This window comes from Dromiciops gliroides, chromosome 1, assembly GCF_019393635.1.
Source record: "Dromiciops gliroides isolate mDroGli1 chromosome 1, mDroGli1.pri, whole genome shotgun sequence".
Lineage (NCBI taxonomy): Eukaryota > Metazoa > Chordata > Mammalia > Microbiotheria > Microbiotheriidae > Dromiciops > Dromiciops gliroides.
The window spans coordinates 586371346-586390621 of record NC_057861.1 but is presented as its reverse complement, the minus strand read 5'-3'; positions in this window follow the sequence as shown (position 1 = coordinate 586390621).

Here is a 19276-nt window from a genome sequence, read left to right as displayed (position 1 = left end):
CCACCTCCCTAGGGGAGAGAAAGGCACAGACTCTTCCACATTTTGGTTTAGCACTGTCCCGGTTTGTCTGGAGAGCAAACAATGGGTGGAGGGTGGGGATTTGATGTGCCTGGGGGAAGGTGTGTTTATTATTCCCCATTAGAAAAGACCGGCTGAGGTAGCTAGGTGGTGCAGTGGATAAAGCACTGGATTCAGGAGGACCTGAGTTCAAATCCAACCCCAAACACTTGACACTAGCTGTGTGATCCTGGGCAAGTCAATTAACCCTCGTTACCCTGCCCCCCCCCAAAACAAACAAAAAAACAAAACCAAGAAAAGACCATCAATGGTGCCTCTTAGAAGTAAAGTTCGAGGGAGAGGGAGGAGAGGGAGAGGGAGAGGGAGAGGGAGAGGGAGAGGGAGAGGGAGAGGGAGAGGGAGAGGGAGAGGGAGAGGGAGAGGGAGAGGGAGAGGGAGAGGGAGAGGGAGAGGGAGTGTGGTCAGGGCTTGTTGTAAAGCTTCAGCTGTCATCTCCAGCCATCCAACACCCACCCACCTCACGCATGGTTAAAAGTTGGTAACAAAATACTAAAAATTGTTACAACGACAACTGAGATTTCCACTGGAAAGTTAAACAGCAAACCACACGAGTGTTGAAATACAAGGTAGTTTGTTTACACACATTCCTCAGTTCTGCTCAGCAATGGGGGCTGGTGCCAGATGCCTGTAGCTGGTGCTGGGGGTGGTCAGGGTAGCAACTCAGAAAAGTTTCCCGTGTTGGAACTTCGGACATGAATCTTGTTTTCTTTGGACTCCTATGTTGGGTGCCCACCTGTAGTTCTCTCTGGAATAAGTTCTGCTGGGAGGCTGCATCTCTGTGTTGAGGATTTTCTTTGAAATATATACATATACATATATGTATACACACATATATTTTAAGAGCTCTCTGGCTTTGTAAACGCATGCTGACTCAGGCACAGACTGGTGGCTGAATGAGAAACAAATGCTGTCATGTTAATATAACATGGTTCAGGTATATGCTGGAGCAAGCTCAAACATCTTCAGAAAGGTGATTGTTAAATTTTCACTGTGAGCATTTAAGACACTGGGATTGGCAAACTTGCTACAAATCACAGCTTGATTGTTGTTTTGCTGATTGCCTATATTTAAGAAAGTGATGGAGAAAATGTTAATAGTGCAAATTAAACTTAAAAGTATAGTGTTGGGGGGCAGCTAGGTGGCGCAGTGGATAGAGCACTGGCCCTGGATTCAGAAGGACCTGAGTTCAAATCCAGCCTCAGAGACTTAACACTTACTAGCTGTGTGACCCTGGGCATGTCACTTAACCCCAATTGCCTCACCAAAAACCAAAAAACAACAACAAAAAAAGTATAGTGTTGGGGCAGCTAGGTGGTGCAGTGGATAGAACACCAGCCCTGGAGTCAGGAGGACCTGAGTTCAAATCCGGCCTCAGACACTTGACACTAGCTGTGTGACTCTGAGTCACTTAACTCTCATTGCCTCGAAAGAAAAAAAAAAAGAGTATGTTGTATGTTTTGGAGAGCTGGTTGTTAAACATTTATCAGTACACCCCTGGGGACATGTGTGTGTTGGGCACACACCCTCCCTTCACCTCTACCTCCGAGATATAAAAGTATTATTATCTCTTCAGATCTGGGAAGGGCATCCTATGAAGCCAACCCAGAGTAAATGAGTTGGTGGGGCCAGATTGCAGAATAGAGTCAAAGAGAAAGGTGATGAGGGCAGCTAGGTGGCGCAGTGGATAGAGCGCCGGTGCTAGAGTCAGGAGGACCTGAGTTCAAATCTGGCCTCAGACACCTAACACTTACTAGCTGTGTGACCCTGGGCAAGTCACTTAAACCCAACTGCCTCACAAAGAGAGACAGAGAGAGAGAGAGAGAGAGAGAGAGAAAGGTGATGGGGCCAGGTGAGTGAAGGGGAAGGAGAGAAAGAAGAGCACAAGCACCTTTGGGAGAGGGTAGAGTCATATGTCGCTGTTAAATCATTGTTATTTTGTGGCCTCGTGAAACCAAAATGGATTTCATTTTTGAGCCCTTATCAAGTGCCCAACACTGTTGAGCATGCATGAAAAGTGAGGCATGGTCCCTGAGCTCAAAGATCCCATAGCCTGGCTGGGGAAACAAGGCTAACACACATGAGACAATAAGAGAACAATCCAACACAGTGTCTAATCAAGGACTACATTGTGCAGTACAGGCTGTTAAATGCTAGCTGAGGTTTGTGCTTTGAATGGATCTCCCTAAAGACCACAAAAAAACCCTTGCCTGCAAGGCCAGCAAATGAAACCAAGAGAAAGACATTTAGGCAGGTCAGTCTGGAGGCTAACAAAGTTAAGGTTTATGTTCCAGAAACTGAGGGGAAACATTGAAGAAGAATAACTTGAGCATTCAGCCATTGGGGCAGCGATCCTCCTTTGAGTCTGGGGTTCAAGTGAGACATCAAAATATGCGTAAAGGTCTAAACCCAACATTGCCAGATTGGTTTTTACTTTGCTTTCTCTTTGTTCCACATCTGAGGGCAAGCCCCCAAGTTTATAAAAAACCCAAGGGGCAGAGTCCATTTTTCTTCCAGCTGGTGCCTCTCCCATCAAGTGACATAACATTGCTGAGGGGTGGGGGGTGGGATACATCCCATCTCAGTGTGTCTGAAATGTGAGGCTTTATAAGGGTAGGAGGTGTCAGAATTGCCCTTCCAGGGAGCTTTCAGTCCCCAAACTTGATGTTATTTATAATCACCTTCTTTTCCATGAACTTCTCGCTTTTCCTCTGTTCTCTCCTTCTCTCACAGGTTCAAAGTGCTTCGAAGTTATGACCATAGCTCTAGAGATAGAAAGTGCCTCAGAGGGGCAGCTAGGTGGTGCAGTGGATAGAGCACCAGCCCTGGAGTCAGGAGTACCTGAGTTCAAATCCGGCCTCAGACACTTGACACATACTAGCTGTGTGACCCTGGGCAAGTCACTTAACCCCAATTGCCTCACTAAAAAAAAAAAAAAAAGTGCCTCAGAGGCAATCAGTAAATCAATCAATAAGTGTTTACCATGTTCTAAGTATTATGCCAAGTGATAGGATACAAAGAAAGGCAAAAATACCACTCCCGCCTTCAAGAACTTCATATTCTAATGTGAGAGACAAAACAAAAATAACTATGAACATACAAGATATGCACAGTGTAAATGGAAGGTAATCCTAGAGAGAAGGGACTAGCAGCGGGGGACTTCCTGCAGAAGGTAGAACTTAAGCTAAATCCTGGAGGAAGCCAGAAGTTGGAGGTGAAGAGGAAAAGCATTCGAGGCATGGGGGACAGTGAGTACAACTGTACAGAGTCCAGACAGGAAGTGTCTTGTGTAAGGAATGAGTAGACAAATTTAATCTTGTCATTTTACAGATGGGGAAACTGAGTTGGGGGGGGTGTTAAGTAACTTGTCTGAAGTCACCTAGATAGTAAATGTTTTAAGTGGGACTTGAGTCTTTCCACTGTACCATGTGGAGTTACAGAAGCTCTGAAATTGTTAAGAAATCTTGTCTTCTCTGTACCTTCCCTTCCTTCGTTCCTAATTATCCTCTGGTAGGGACATTTCTTGCCAAATCCTTCAAATCATGTCCGAAGTACAGTATACACATCCACATGATGCCAAGTTATGGGGCATAGTTTCCAAGGATTCAGGCCCTGAAGCACCCACCTCCCCAGAAGAACACTTCATGAATAAGCCATCCTGAGAGCCAGGACCCTGGACAAATACCCTACTGCCCTCTGGGAAAGTCTTGCCCTGATTTTAGTCATTAGTTGACATTTACTTGGGTATCCTTTTTTTTTTTCTTTAAGCTCTTGCCCAATATTTTAGATACCTAAAAGTTTCTCTGTGAGAATTTTAGGAGACCTGGATTCCTCAGACAGTCCAGACTTGAATGGGAGAGAGAGAGAGAGAACAGGTTTTGCAGAGTTAGACAAAGACCTTCACGTTTCATAATGTCAGTCTGAAAATTACAAAACGTGGGCAAAAGGCAATGCAGACACTCTTCTCTGCAACAGAAATCTCATTGGAGCATCAAAATTATATTCTGCCAATTAGCATCCACATTTTAAAAACTAGGACTTTATAGCTTAGCAACAAGAAATCTGGAAGAACTCTGGAATTAATTTGAGGAGGAAAAAAAAACAAGAAGGGAATTGGCAGCAAAGTAATAAGGCTACATGTCTTTATTATTACCTTTACAGCCAAGGCAGGTAATAAACATTTTCAGTATTAATTATAAGGAGAGAGAGAGAGGATGAGGGACCTATCTTGTCTCAGATGCTGCAGCTTACTTTCTCTTTACTTTGGAAAGAGGCCACTTGGTTAGAGATATAAGGAGATGGAGGAGATGGTACAAGTAACAAATAAAACGAAGAAAGCATATGCTAAAACAGTTCCATCAGCTCTTCAGGGCTGTAGACACACCGGTGCCACAGGAGGCATTAAGAAAATCTAGGGACATTCAAGAGTAAAATGGAAGTTCCTTTTCTTCCTATAAACCGTCCATATTTCAATCAACTAAGCATAGAACATTAGAGCCCCGATTTCTAGGGCTTTTAAAATATAACATCCCCACATATGATCCATTTTTACAAAAGCTAAAAATCATGTCTGATTCTTCATGACTCCATTTGGGATTTTCTTGACAAAAATACTGGGATAGTTTGCCATTTTGTTCTCCAGTTCATTTTACAGATGAGGAAATGAGGCAAACTAAGGTTAAGTGACTTTCCCAGGGTCATATAAGGGCTACATTTGAACTCAGGAAGATGAGTCTTCTTGATTTCAAGCCCAGTGTTCTATCCATTGCACCACCTAGCTCCCTAAACCTTTTTTTAAACAATTTAAAGTGGTATAGCAACAGAGATAAGATGAGATAAGGTAGCCTGAAACTTGAATCACTGATATGACTGCTGTTAGGTTTCTAGATTGGGATGTCATTTAACTTCTCTCTCTCTCTCTCTCTCTCTCTCTCTCTCTCTCTCTCTCTCTCTCTCTCTCCTGCCATGCCCTCCCCTTATTCCTTCACAACTTCTCATTTACTTGGACCAATACTGTAAGCTGTTGGACTTAATGAACTGGGGCAGGAAGCCGGTAAGAGTCCCAGTTCAATTTTCCCCTTATCACATAGGGCTTATTTGTACCTTTTCTCAATGTGGCTGGAAATTCAAACTACTGACTCTGCCACTACTTGCATAACTTTGAATAGGTCACAACTTTTCTGGGTCTCAGTTTCCTCATCTGTAAACTAAAAGCATAAAATTATATGATTTCTAAGGTCCCTTTTACCTCCGATATTCTCAAACTTTCAAGTTCCCTTCCAGCACAAAAATGCTATGAATCCTATTATCATAACCAAATATAATCAGTTCCTTTTTCCACCCTACCCCACCCCTCCAGTTTTTGTTAAGGAATACGATGTTCTGCTTAACTGTGAGTTGGTATATATTACTTTCTGAGGCTACTGATTTTCAAAGAAATTAGAATGCAGTAAGTTCTCAACATAAATTTATCTCTCTTTGATGATTCAGAAGACACTTCAGGATTCTAAGAAGGGATTTGAATACATATAACATAACAAAATTGCCTCATAGGACTTTTTTAGTCAAAGACCTTGAAATAATCATTATCATTATTATTATTTTACAAGTATCATCTCCTGCACTCTAGATTCCTCCTTTCCTCCCACCTTTAGTCCGATGTGATCCAGTTTTCCTTAGGCAGGGGGCACTTTGGCAAACTGAACAACCTCCCCAAAGCATGGGGAAGCATTTGTGGCACGTCAAGAAAGGAGGCACAGCATTCAAAGACTCAGTTCTGGCTTGCTGCTCCGACCTCCTCAAGGCGTATACATCTCTGTGAACATCAAATGTTCATTTAAAAAAGACTTGCTGAGAACCCACAAGAGGCTGTGAATAACAATTAATAAAACAGTTTCTACCCTTGAGAAGCTAACCATCTCATGGTGGTGTTGGGGGGCGGGGTTTAGGGAAAACTCACACCTGTAATGCAAAGGTGTATGCTATAGGTAGCTTATGAAGAATAAAAGTATTGGGGGAGATTTCAAGAAGGAAGAACTCACTTTTAGCCAGGTCGAACAGAGAAGTCTCCAGGGAGACTTCAGAGGATGCTAGGTGGCATAGTGGATAGAGTATTGGACTTAGAGTCAGGAACACCTGAGTTTGAATCCTGTTTCAGAAATTTACTAACCACGTGCCTCCTCTGGGCAAGTCATTTACCTTTTCTCAGTCTTAGTTTCCTCATCTGTAAAATGGAGATAGTAATAGTACCTCTTTCACAGGGTGGTTGTGAGGAGCAAATGAGGTAAAGCAGTTTTGAGTTACTAAAGCATAAAAGTTTTGCATCAAAAGATGAAGGAACATAGGGAAGGTTTGGGGGGCGGGGTCAGGTGAATAGTGTCTGGAACACAGGCAGGGATAAAAAAAAGGGAAGGAATCTCTTAGGAAGAGGAATAAAAGGGATTGAGAGCTGGAATTAGTAGGTCAGACTAGTTTAAAGCTACCTAAAAATCCAGGAGGCAGTTTTTGTAAGTAGAATCCACATACCAGCCCAGCTCAGCTAGGGGCATAATCCAAAGGCTATCTGAAAGGAGCAGCTGCTGCTGTCTCTGCATTTCTAGATTTTGGCAAACTGCCCCCTTTCCAACACCTTGCATGCCTGACTTGAGACTTCTGGACTCTGATAGCGCTCTCTCTCTCTCTCTCTCTCTCTGTTTTGTAGTTGGCAGAGGCTACAGAGGTGGAGGGGGAAATGACTTGGCCAAACTGGGCGGTGGAGACTATCTTGGATCTTTATGAAGATTCCTGTCTAGGCTTGCCCTGGAGATGTCTGTGGTGACCAACTAGGGTGTATTGAAAAAGGGGAAAAAAAATTGGTGTTTCCTTTTCAACACCGCAATTGGAATGGATTTTCTTCCTCTAATTCAGAGGTTTTTAACAACCTTTTTGGGGGTGTTTCATGAACCCCCTTTGGCAATTTGGTGAAGCCCTTCTTGGAATCATCTTTGGGGGCAGCTAGGTGGCACAGTGGATAGAGCATTGGCCCTGGATTTAGGAAGACCTGAGTTCAAATCCGACCTCAGACACGTGACACTTAACTAGCTGTGTGACCCCGGGCAAGTCACTTAACCCCAATTGCCTCACCAAAAACCAAAACCAAAAAACCAAACAAACACAAAAATAAAATCATCTTTGTTTTTCTACATTCATAATGGAAGGAAATGATAAATTTCAATGAGAGGATGTTGAAAATAAAGATGTACTTTTTGCCCATCCCAGTTCATGGATGTAATGAAATCTATCCACGTATCCCTAGGGATTGGGGGGTGGTCTGTGGACCATAAGTAGTTTTTCATTAAATGAAAGAGCTTTGTTGTGCCTAAGAGAAGAAAGGAGAGGTAAGCTAAGGCTTCAAAGTGTTTCTGGTTGAATACAGTGGGGGTAAATCTCATTCTGAGACGAGGTAGGGCTATCTACAAAGTTACCTTTGTAAGGAGCCTACTTCTGAGTATGATGGTCCAAGAGAATAAATAAATCTTCCTGGTGTTTGGAACAAATTCTGTATCTTCACTGTTTTCAAAGCCCAGAGACGCACTGTCTCACAGGAAGGGGAGAGAAGGCAACAAGCGGCCTGTCAGTCTTTTTTAAAAGCCTCTTCTGGAAAATTAGTGCAGTAAAACCATAAAAGTGGCATTTCGGCTAAAAGTTCAGAATTACTTTAGAGTGGCTTTCTCCTATGGCTTTGTAGAAGGTTCAGTCAACTACTGCTTAAGGTCATCAGTTACCAGGACTGTATTTCATTAAGAATCCTGTCACAGAACAATAAATTAAGCAATCACTCCAGATAACAAGTTCATTTAATCCCATTTTGTGGAACTAGTTTAGGTTGTTTAGATTTGGGATTAGCACAGCCCTTTACAATCCACTCATTTCTTGCCAAATGTTGACTTACTTCATCTATTTCTTCTTTGAAACTTTTATTTTAAATCGATGGGCACGAAATTGGCATCCAAGGTTGGTAGTAGTTTGATGTCTCTTAGTAAATGTAGAAATTTCCCATTGTTAGGATTTTACATGTCCCACATTCCATTCTCTTAGGTACTGGCTGGTTTATCTGCATGAATAGAGAACACAGATACACACACACACACACACACACCCCAGCAGCTCAATTCTAAATTAATGCAATTACAGAATTTTTATTCTCAACTTCTCTATAATAATAGAACTGGGCTTTGCTCAGAAACCTGGCATTAGTGGTGTCAGCCTGGGAACAAATTTGTTTATATAAATTAAAAGAAAAATATGTTTTGATTATATTTGAGTTCCAGCCACACTAAAGAAATAAATATAAGTATTTCACAGTATTCTCCATTTCCCCATCAACCCTGAGCTACCTCCCCAGCACGCCCCCACATTTCTAGTATCACTCCTGAAACCTCTGTCTTTGTTTATAAAACCAAAACCAATGAGATTTTTACAGATTATCTCTTCACAATGTTATCCTGACTCTTTTAGATGTTTTTACTCAGTCAGGTTCAAGTTGAAAAACCACTTGCCTCATTTGAAATTCATTTTCTCCCATCTAGGACACACACACACACACACATACACACACAAAACCTTTAAAATTGTGTCTTTATACAAAAATTGCATACAATTGCTTACAAATAGCATAAATAATTTTTTGTCTCTAAACAACATGATTCTGGGAAAGAACAGAAAAGGTCTCTGCTCTTCTGGATTCTCAGGCAAACAGCCTACATTTTCATGACTTTTCAAGTTATATTGACTTTTTAAAAAACATACCAAAAACAAAACATAGTAGCTTTTAGGTTCAGTCACTCAAAAAGTATTTATTAAATTTATTGAGTTCCAACTTCCACTTATTCATTTCAATTCAATTTAGTTCATCTCAACAATGTATTAAGCATCTACTCTGTACTATGAGGCACTGTGAAAACCAAAGTTGTGAGGTCATGAATTCAGAGCTGGTGGGACCCTGAGAAGTCCTTTAGTCCCAGGCTCTTCTTTTATAGGGGAGAAAACTGAGCTTCAGAGTGGGTAACTCTATGGGTAACCCTGCTAGGGTCATAATAGTAAGTGGCAGAAGTAGAATTTGAAATCAGCTCCCCTGACTCCATGTACCCTGTATCTCTGCCCTCACGCAGTTTATAGTCTAACAAGGTAATACACAGAAGAGAGAACGTGATAAAAGTAAAAGACCCAAAGTACTCTAAAAAAATTCAGAAAGAAAAAAATCACCTTCAGTCAGTGGAAAAAATCAGGGAAGGCAGCAAGGAGAAGGTAACATTTGAAGGTTGTCCATGAAGGATGAGTTGGATTTCTGTGGGAGCTGAGGTAGGATCTTCTAAGCACTGGGTAAATCCCGAGAAAAGGTCTCGAGATGGGAGTGTGTAGGATGGCATCAGATCATAGGATTGGAGATCCAGAATTGAAAATTACTTTAAATGTCATCTCTAAGAGGAGGCAGTTAGGTGGTGCAGTAGATAAAGGATCGGTCCTGGATTCAGGAGGACCTGAGTTCAAATCTGGCCTCAGACACTTGATACTTACTAGCTGTGTGACCCTGGGCAAGTCACTTAACCCTCATAGCCCAGCCAAAAAAAAGAAAAAAAGAAAAAAAGAGAAAAGAAAAGAAAAAGAAATGTCATCTAGACCAGAAGCATCAAAATACAAGGGCCAGTGGTTGCATTGTATCTAGACCGCAACATTCCCCAGTGTGGTCTGAATCGGATTAAAATACAACAGGGAAATATTTACAAAGATAAATGAAAATACAGAAAAGCACAGATCATAGTAATATGTGGATTTCTTTGTTTTGTGTATATTTTATTCCCTCCCCCCCAATTACATGTTAAAACATTTTTTTTTTAATATTTGGGGTTTTTTAAAGTTTTGAGTTCCAAATTCTATCCTTCCCTCTCTCTCTCCCCCTTCCCCCCTTCCTGAGATGGTAGGCAAGTCAAAATGGATTATACATGTGCAATCATGTAAAACATTTCCATAATATATGGATTTTAAGTCAAGTGTGGCCCACAGGGAGCCTTTTGTATGGTTAATGGCCCCTTTTTCTAGTTGAGTCTGACACCGCTGCTCTAGATCAATTCCCTCATTTTATAATAATAACTTAACATTTATATAGCACCTAATATATCGGCACTGAGTTAAGCACTTTACAATTATCTCATTTGATCCTTTTAGCAACCCTGGAAGAGGTGGGGGGGGGTAGGTGGTATTACTAGCCCTATTTTATAGATAAGGAAACTGAGACAAATAGAGGTTGAAGTGACTTGCTCAGGGTCACATAGCTAGTAGGTGTCTGAGGGCATATTTGAGCTCACATCTTCATGGCTCCAGCCCTAGTGTTCTATACAGTGTCCCAGCAGCTGCCCCAGGAAACTGAGACCCAGATGTGTAAATGGACCTTCTCAGAGGTATACATGTAGATAGTGTCAGAAGAGGTATATGAATTCAAGTCTTCTGCTTTTCGTCTCTCAGCTTTTTCCTCGGTACCATTCTGCCTCGATTTATAGTCCAATAGGATGTAACATCCAACTAGGATGTTACATGTGTGATGAAGAATACTATGAAATAAGGCTAGAGATGTAGGTAGGAGTCAGGTTACAGAATGCCTTAACTTCCAGGATAAGAACTTTGTAGTAGTAGGGAGCCACTGAAAGTTTCTGAACAGTGGACTGACTCATGCATTAGGAATATTTATTTTGGCAGCTATGTGAAGGATGGCTTGGAAAAGGGACAGTGACTGGACATGAGGTGGTAAATTAGGAGGTCATTATCATAGTCTATAGGAGAGTCAACAGACCCAGATCTATGCTAGGTAATATTAGGGACACAGAAATTAAGATACTGTTTGTGCCTTCAAGTATTTTGGATCACATAACAAGACTGGAATAGATGAACCAAGAAGAACAATGACAGTCAATATACAATTAAAGTTTATCCTGTGGGGTGCATATTATAAAGCAATATGTAATTCCAGAAAAGAGAAAAAAAATTGGTTAGGGAAAATTTCATGGGGAAGGAGATTAGTTAAGTGGAAGAGAACCAACCAGTTAAAAATTCTGGGAAAAGAGGAGAATCATAAGGCTTAACTTAAGTGCCACCTCCTACAAAAATCCTCGACTGATTCTTCCCTCAACTCCCATTTATTAGGGTCCTTTCCCTCTCCCAGTGCTATTTGGTTTTTACCATACATCTATTTCAAATTTACTCATCTGTGTATTTATACTTCCCTTAAGTAAGCTATTTAAAGGTAGGGACTGTTTTATATAGTAGGCATTTAATAAATGCTTCTTGAAAAAGCCAGGAGGCAGTAATAAACTTGAGATGTTTGTGAGGTAATAAGGATGTTGGCCACACTGGAGCACATGGGGCTGTTGAATAGATAGGGTGGGATTATGGAAGGCCAAATGGAAGAACACTGGCTTTCAGCAAGAAATGGAAAGGTACTGAAAGTTTTTGCCCAGGAGAAGAGTGGCACAGTGAGCATTAGTCTACCTAATGATTTTACTCACAGGTACAAAATTCAAACCTAGGCAAAAATGTAAATTCCAGTAGTCACCTTGGCCCTTTTTTCCAGGCAAAACTCAGAAAAAGGAAACCATCTAAAAGTGTCATCTCACTTAACAACTTCTACCCTAAGATGCTCCAAATCTACTTTACTGAAAAATATTCCCATACTCATATATCCTTTCTCCTCTTATATCCACACATCATATGTCTTATGTGTGTGATCCTACCCTAGCTACCTGATCTTTACTACAAACAGAATCCAAAGAAACTAACATTCTGAACTCAAGTGCCATTGGTTTTACGTGTCTATATCTGTACGACAGATCTGGAAAGAGTGAACTTTTTGACTGTGTATATAAATCAATCAATTAATCAACAAATATTTATTAGGTGCCTACTATGTACCAGCTGAATGTATTAGGTCCTGTGACATAAATATAAAATGAAGCAATCTTTGCCCTCTAGGAGCTTAAAATCTTTTGTGGGGAGGCATAGTGGTGAAAAAAAAAACCATCAGATAGAGGATATATGCAAAATAAAGTAATTGAAGGGAAGAACTATCAACTAATGGAAATCAGAACAGTTCTCCTGAAGGAGGTATTTCTTGAACTGAGCCTTGAAAGGAGATTGGGGGTGGGGCGGGGAAGCAAGGTGGTACAGTGGATAAAGCAGCAGCCCTGGATTCAGAAGGACCTGAGTTCAAATCCACCCTCAGACACCTGACACTTATTAGCTGTGTGACCCTGGGCAAATCACTTAACCCTCATTGCCCCACCCCTCAAAAAAAGAAAGAAAGGAGATGGGGTTCCAAGGATTAGATATAAGAAGGGTGAACACTTCAGGCATGGGAGTGGGGAGTGTCATATCTTTGGCCAGGGCAGCAGTTCTCAAACTTTTTGGTCTCAGGACACTCTTAAAAATTGAGGATCCCACTCCTAAAGAACTTTATTTACATGGGTTATTTCTACTTACAATTCTCATACTGGATATTGTAAGGGGCTAAAATTTTAGCTATATTGTCTAAAATCTAATGAGTGGTCACCAATAAATTATAAGCTTTAGCAAAAATATTTAAATGTTTAAGTATTTATTAAAGAGCATTAAGATCAGAGAGAGAGGTAAAAATCCAACTATTTCTAAGAGACCCTATCATCCGACCCACCATGGCGAGGTCAGGAACCAAAAAGAGACAGAACCCCTCGGCCAGCGTCTGCTTCCTACTTCGTGTCCTCCTCCCAGAAATGGGAGCCCCTCAAGTTGATTGGCTGGTAGCCTTGATAGACAGTACCCACGAGCAAACGTCACTTCCTGATGCTAAGGACCTTGACCACATGGCTTGCCCTCAGAGGCCTTCTCCTCATGATGGAGCTTTGCTACAGTAAGTCTCCAGCAGGTGGTGTCATTCCAATCGTTACAATATTAAAATATCTTAGTATTATTATAAAAATAGTTTTGACTTTGTGGACACCTGAAAGGATCTGGGGTTCCCAAAGCACACTTTGGAGAAGTGCTGGGCTAGAATACAGAATGCATGAGGGAAGGGAAGGTACAGTTATCCTGCACCATAGTGTTTCTGCAATTTGGGATTCTCTCTCTCTCTCCTCTGTCTCTCTCTCCCCTTTTGAATTTCAGTTTTCCAATTTATAAAATAAAGATAATAATGCTTATCTTATCTAGCTCAAAGGGGTAAAGATCAACTCAATTAACATGCCTTTTTTTTTTTTTTAAATCGAGTGTCTACTATATGTCAGGCTCTGTGCTAGGAGCTGCAGATACAAAAGGGAAAAGTCTCTGTCCTCAAGGAGCTTACTTTCTTACTGCTGAGAAATAATATACATGCTCACAGGGACATATAGGGTGCACACAAATCTAGCTTGCCTGGCTTCCAGTCTGTTGTTCTTTCCACTAAAGCATCTCCTTAAATAAAGCACGGTAGAGTGAACCCAGTGCTGGATTTCGGATTTTGAAACTTGGGTTTAAGTCTCGTCTCATTTAATTTACCAACTATGTTCTCTTGGGTAAGTCATTTCCTAAACCTCTACAGTTTCTTCCTCTCTAAAATCAAGGCTTTGGATAACTGATCTGCAGGGTCTTTTCCAGCTCTCACATTCTTTGATTCTCTTAATTTATGAGCCTGTACCTTGTTGAGTACTTCACCTGTATACTTTAACTTATTACCCAGTGACTGACTGACTGAATGCTTTAACACCAAGAGCAATGGTGATTTAGAGCTGTGGGATTATTTTGTTTGAAGGGGGAAAGGGAGGGATTATTGGACCTGTGTTCAAACATTTATTTGGGGAACCACCCAGAAGTGTGTTTGGGGTATAACTAGCACCGGCTTGGTGGCCCTGACATCTGCCTAGCACAAATTCTCAGCTCTCCAGAAGATGCTGTTGGTGCATGTTTGAAACAGGACAATGGATTCTAACTCATACTCTGACCTGCAAATTCCAACCCCCCCAATTTGTCTCTGTTAAGAATCATATTAATTTTTCTCCAGAATTTCAGCTCTGAGGACCTCATAAGTCAGCCAGATACTAAGATACCTATATTTTTGTCAGACTTGGCAATGGAGGATACTTTAACCTCAATTTGATAAGAACCTTATTAAAACTGTTCCCCGGAATATCAGCTATGAGGATCTCGTAAGACAGCCAGATCCTGGCTGCCTAATATTTTTGTCAGACTTGACACCAGAGCACTTTACCTTTAACTTAAACATGTAGGCATGCACACACACACCCTATTCTGGAATCCTTCAGACAAGATATCAGCATGGAACCAGCTGTCAAGACAGATCAACTTGACAGCCCCTGCAACCTGTACAATATTCTTTAAAACATGGTGCTCCTCATGTATAACTTATATTGAATTGCTTGGGTTCTTAAGGGGGAAAAGGGAGGAAGGGTGAGAATTTGGCACACAAAATTTTAAAAATCGATGTTATAATTTGTTTTTACATGTAAGGTGGGGAAAAATTCTAAATAAATAAAACATTAAAAAACAACAACATTGGGGCAGCTAGGTGGCACAGTGGATAGAGCATTGGCCCTGGAATCAGGAGTACCTGAGTTCAAATCCGGCCTCAGACACTTAACACTTACTAGCTGTGTGACCCTGGGCAAGTCACTTAACCCCAATTGCCTCACTAAAAACAAAAACAAAAACAAACATGGTACTACCAAAAAGAAAAGAAAAGAAAGAAAGAAAGAAAGACAGAGAAAATTCAAAAAATGCCCAAGTGGCTAAAGAAATTAGACCAGTACCTTCCCTACCCAACAAAGACTTTTCTTATTTTGATTAATAATAATAGACAATAATGTTGGAATCTGCTGTCAACAGCCCCTCACACCCCCCACCCCACCCCCAGTCCCAGGATACCTTCCCCCCCCACCCACCCTTTGGTCATTGTTTCGGGCCTCCCTCTCACCATCTCATGTATGTGCACTTTAGCTTGTGTTTACTGTACAAAGTTGAAGCCCCCTGACTTTGGAGCTTTTGAAGACCGTATCAAGGACTGAGGAAACTCCCCAAGACTCCAGCTGGCAACTGTCTCCAGAGTGCGAGGGCAGCTTTCCCTGGCTCTCCTCCCCCAACCCGGCTCACTCACCCCCATGACACAGCAGAAAGTGAAACTGGTCAGCTGCAGTGGCCCCAGTGGAAGAGCTGCTTCCGAGAGAGCTGCAGAATGGACCTTTTCACTGTAAAACTACTGATCTCAGTGGGGTTGTGAGCTTTCCCAGGAAGCCCGAATCCAGGCCCAGCACCTACGCAGCCTGTAGCAAAATCTTCCCCCGAAAGAAATCCAACCATACAGATATCTGTTTCCACTCTCTCCACTTTCTCAGAGTGACAAAAAAAAAAAATAGAGACCATGAGACTCCCCAACTCCTCCAGCTAGAAGTAGTCTCTCCATTGCTGAGAATGTCTCAGAAGAGCTGTCCTGTTCTAAACTCTGCCCCTCCCTGCCTCCCCCCGAAAAAGAGTTGGGACTGAAGCTGCTGCCTTTGTCCTTTAAACCTGGGGAGAGGAAGGGAAAAAAGTAGAGGAGTGAACTGAAGTACTTGGAATCTGTGGATCTCTGAGGAATACGGGCATCTGGAATGTAGGATGGCAGGAACAGTGAAAGAAAAAACTTTTTGGAACTCTTTTACACCTGCCATCTTCTCATTGGTGCTGGTAAGCAAGTAAGGGCATGGGGTGGGAAGGTGGGGTGTAGATGTTTCCCTGGGGCTTGGGATAGCCCTGGACATATATTGAGCAATGCTATTCACAGGCGAAATTGCTCCATTCTGTGATCAGAGTTTTGGATCAACGAGTCTGTACAGCAAAGAGAAGGGAATGAGAAATTGGGTGCAGGAAAATCAGTGAGACATATTCGCCAGAGGTTAACTTCATGGAAGAATCAAACAATTTAAAAAGTGAAATTAGTCTTGTCAAACAGGTAACACTTGTTTATCCCCACTTCCATACCAACACCCCCACTCCAAAAGCAAATTCTGATGGTGATTGACAGTTGATTGCATTTTTCAAGTATGGCTTCAGTTTTTGGGGAGACTGCATGGTCCCTCAACTTGAAATCACTGATAGTTGTCAGTTTTGTCATGTTGTCCAAATATAAGACACGATGAGAGACACATACACAGAGAAATTCATTTAAAAATTAAGCTTAGAAAGTTTGGGTTTAAAAAAAAAAGTGAAGTCATCACTTAGAATTATATCTTTCCAGTAGCTTGAACCATGCCCAGAGACACAGATGAATACTGCAAGAGCAATAAGGATTTTTAGGGGCATTATGATAGTGTAATGGAAACACATCTGCCCCCAAAAGTCCCTCATTTTCCCTGCGGTAATGAGCCAGGCAGGAAGTGGTAAACGTTGGAACATCTAGAGCAAAAACTAAAAGGGGGAAAAGATTTTAAGTTAGAAACAAACATTTTTTAACAATATGTGAAACTTTCATAATACATTATGTATAATACATTATGTATATGCGTACTCTCTTTCTCCAGTGAAATGATCTATCTGAATCATTTTATAGTGGGTCATATGTATCAAAGTGGATGTTTAGAGACATTTGGTTACCCTTATATATGTCGCCATAAGCAACTTTGAAAATCAAGTATTTGGAATGCCAAAGTGGTTAAAAGAAACCATGATAATTTTTTTTAAATCAAATAAAAATATATAAATAGTCCTTGGTTATTTCATTGACAAGCTAACCATCTCAGTTAAGCAACAGATCCATAAATAGTCATTATGGAACATGGAAAAGTCAATGTATAAATAAGTGTGGATGAAAATGTCCTAAGCCTTGACTCCACTTTCCATTCTCAAATACTATATGAAGCCTATGTGGTGTAGGCATAGGCTGGGCCTTGGGCTAGTTACAGCTTCAGAAAAGGTGGGATCAATAATCCAGATTTATAGGATAATGGGAATAACTCAAACTTTTCCACATCTCAGTTTCCCCAATGGACTCAGGTGACCTTTAATGAGCAAATTTTTCCCTGTATATGAAAGATTTTGGGTGAAGAATTAAAATGCCTTCAAGTCAATAAAGGCTTCATTTAGGACACTGGCTACTTCAGGAACTAACCAGAACCCTGGTGATTTGAGTTAACACTCCTCCTCAGGGGATCGATGTCCATAGAGGCACTTGCTTACTTAGCAGGCTGTGGCTCATATCTCACCAGGTCATCATAATGAGTTCCTGAAAAAGCCTTCATGAAATCTGTGAATGGAGGGTTCCTAATCATCATGGGGCGGGGGGGGGGAAGGAGGTGGCAGGTAAAAAGCCACACCAACATAGAATTTACTATGGAGAGAATCATTTTTGGCTCTTTTATACATATCATATGGCATTGACCCATTGGCAGCAAATGAAAAGAGACACCTGCATCTGTGGTAGTCAATCACTACCCTACTAGAACAATAATTTGAGACCAATTCAGGCCATTTCTGACAGGGCATATTGCTAATTTAGCATTCCAATTAGAGAAATGGCACGGAATGTCATGGGAAGAACGTTCAGCTTGAAGTGAGAAGAATTGGCCCAGCCTTATAACATCTACCAGCTATGGTCACATCACTCTTGGGAGCCAAAGTTTCTTCAAGTTTAAAATAGGCATGATAATACCTATATTACTTTGCTCTCAGGGATGCTGGGATGAACAAACTCTGGAAAACTTAAAGCAATTCCATCATACCAACGAAATCAGATCTAGTGGATGGAAATATATGTGTGCATGTATACATATACACACAAACATATACACACACACAGTATTTGGGGGTCTGAGTCTATTCTCTGAAACTGTGTAAAGTTGGATATAAAATAGCTTGTTTAGGTTTAACTTTGGGACCACTAAAAAGGCAGCCATTCGGAGAATTTGAAACTAAATATAGTGTAGTATATGGTGTCCAGCATGTACTTTTTAAATCCTATTTTAAGATACACTCAGACTCTTGAGAAGTTTAGGACCCATGAGGCTTTTCATTAGCAGGGGGTGGGGAAGAGTATAGTCAGCAGAGTCACAAATGTTTGGCCAGCTTCAGAGTTAAAGGAGAGCTAGTTTAAACTGCTCCAGTAAACACTAATAGGTACATAATGGTGCCCAGGTACACAAGCACTTCTGCTTTCTCCCCTGGATGTCTCATCCCCGACAGCTAAGCATGAATTACTCTGCCAACGAAGTCCCTTTGTCCCTGCTTCCCCCTCCTCAGCTCTGATGTGATGACACACTTACTGTTCAATTCTCTTTTCTCCCTAGTGTTCCTCCCCAACCCCCTGGCCAACTTTTGTAATCTAAAGGCCAAAGTTTGATTGACTGTTGTTCTACACTGATAAACAGAAATGGACTAGTACGTCTTCGTGGATTTGAACTTTCTGAGGCTCAGTGATGACTAAGTGCACAGTAGCCTAGATTTATAAACAGCATTGCTGGCAAAGTGCCATCCCTTCCTTCACTGACCCTTCCTCCCCCCCCCCCCCATTTAATTACTGCAACAGTGTTTTTGGAAAGCCAAAAAAGGTTCCTGTTGTGCTCTCCGCAGTGAACATATGCCTTGGTTTGTCAGTCAGAACACATGAGGTTAAAGGCACAGGTCTGCTACCAAATCTCTTAGTGCCAATTTTGATCTCACTAGGGAATAGATTTGTTTCAAGCTGGGATAACATCCTTTTAAACTTTTTCTTAAAGATTTTTTGGAACTCACCCTTAGGAAAGTGTGATTCCATGTGAACCTGTATAATCAAGACAGTAAAAAGACAGTACAAGATAGTATAAGCGCCTTGTAGTCTTCAGAAGCTTTGCTGCAGTCCTGGGGCCATCCCCTGTGGACCTATGTAGCTACTCTCAGCCAGCAATTGCTCTGAGACAGCTCACAGACCAAAGAAAATTGATCCTAGTATTTTAGTAGAGTGCTGACTTCTGTTCATCAGCCTCATCTCCCCCCAACTCCCCTCTCCCCAAGCAGTAAATGGGACTGCAAATGGTCTGTGTGGGTGATCATATAGACCAGAACGTGACCTCTGTATCCAAGCTGTCAGAAGGGGGGATTTTTCTGGATGGTGGTACCAGCAGACCTGACGTTATTCTACATGTGTTTCAGATAAGGCTTTCTAGTTTTCTGAACCCCTCAATTTGAGGGAAACATAGAA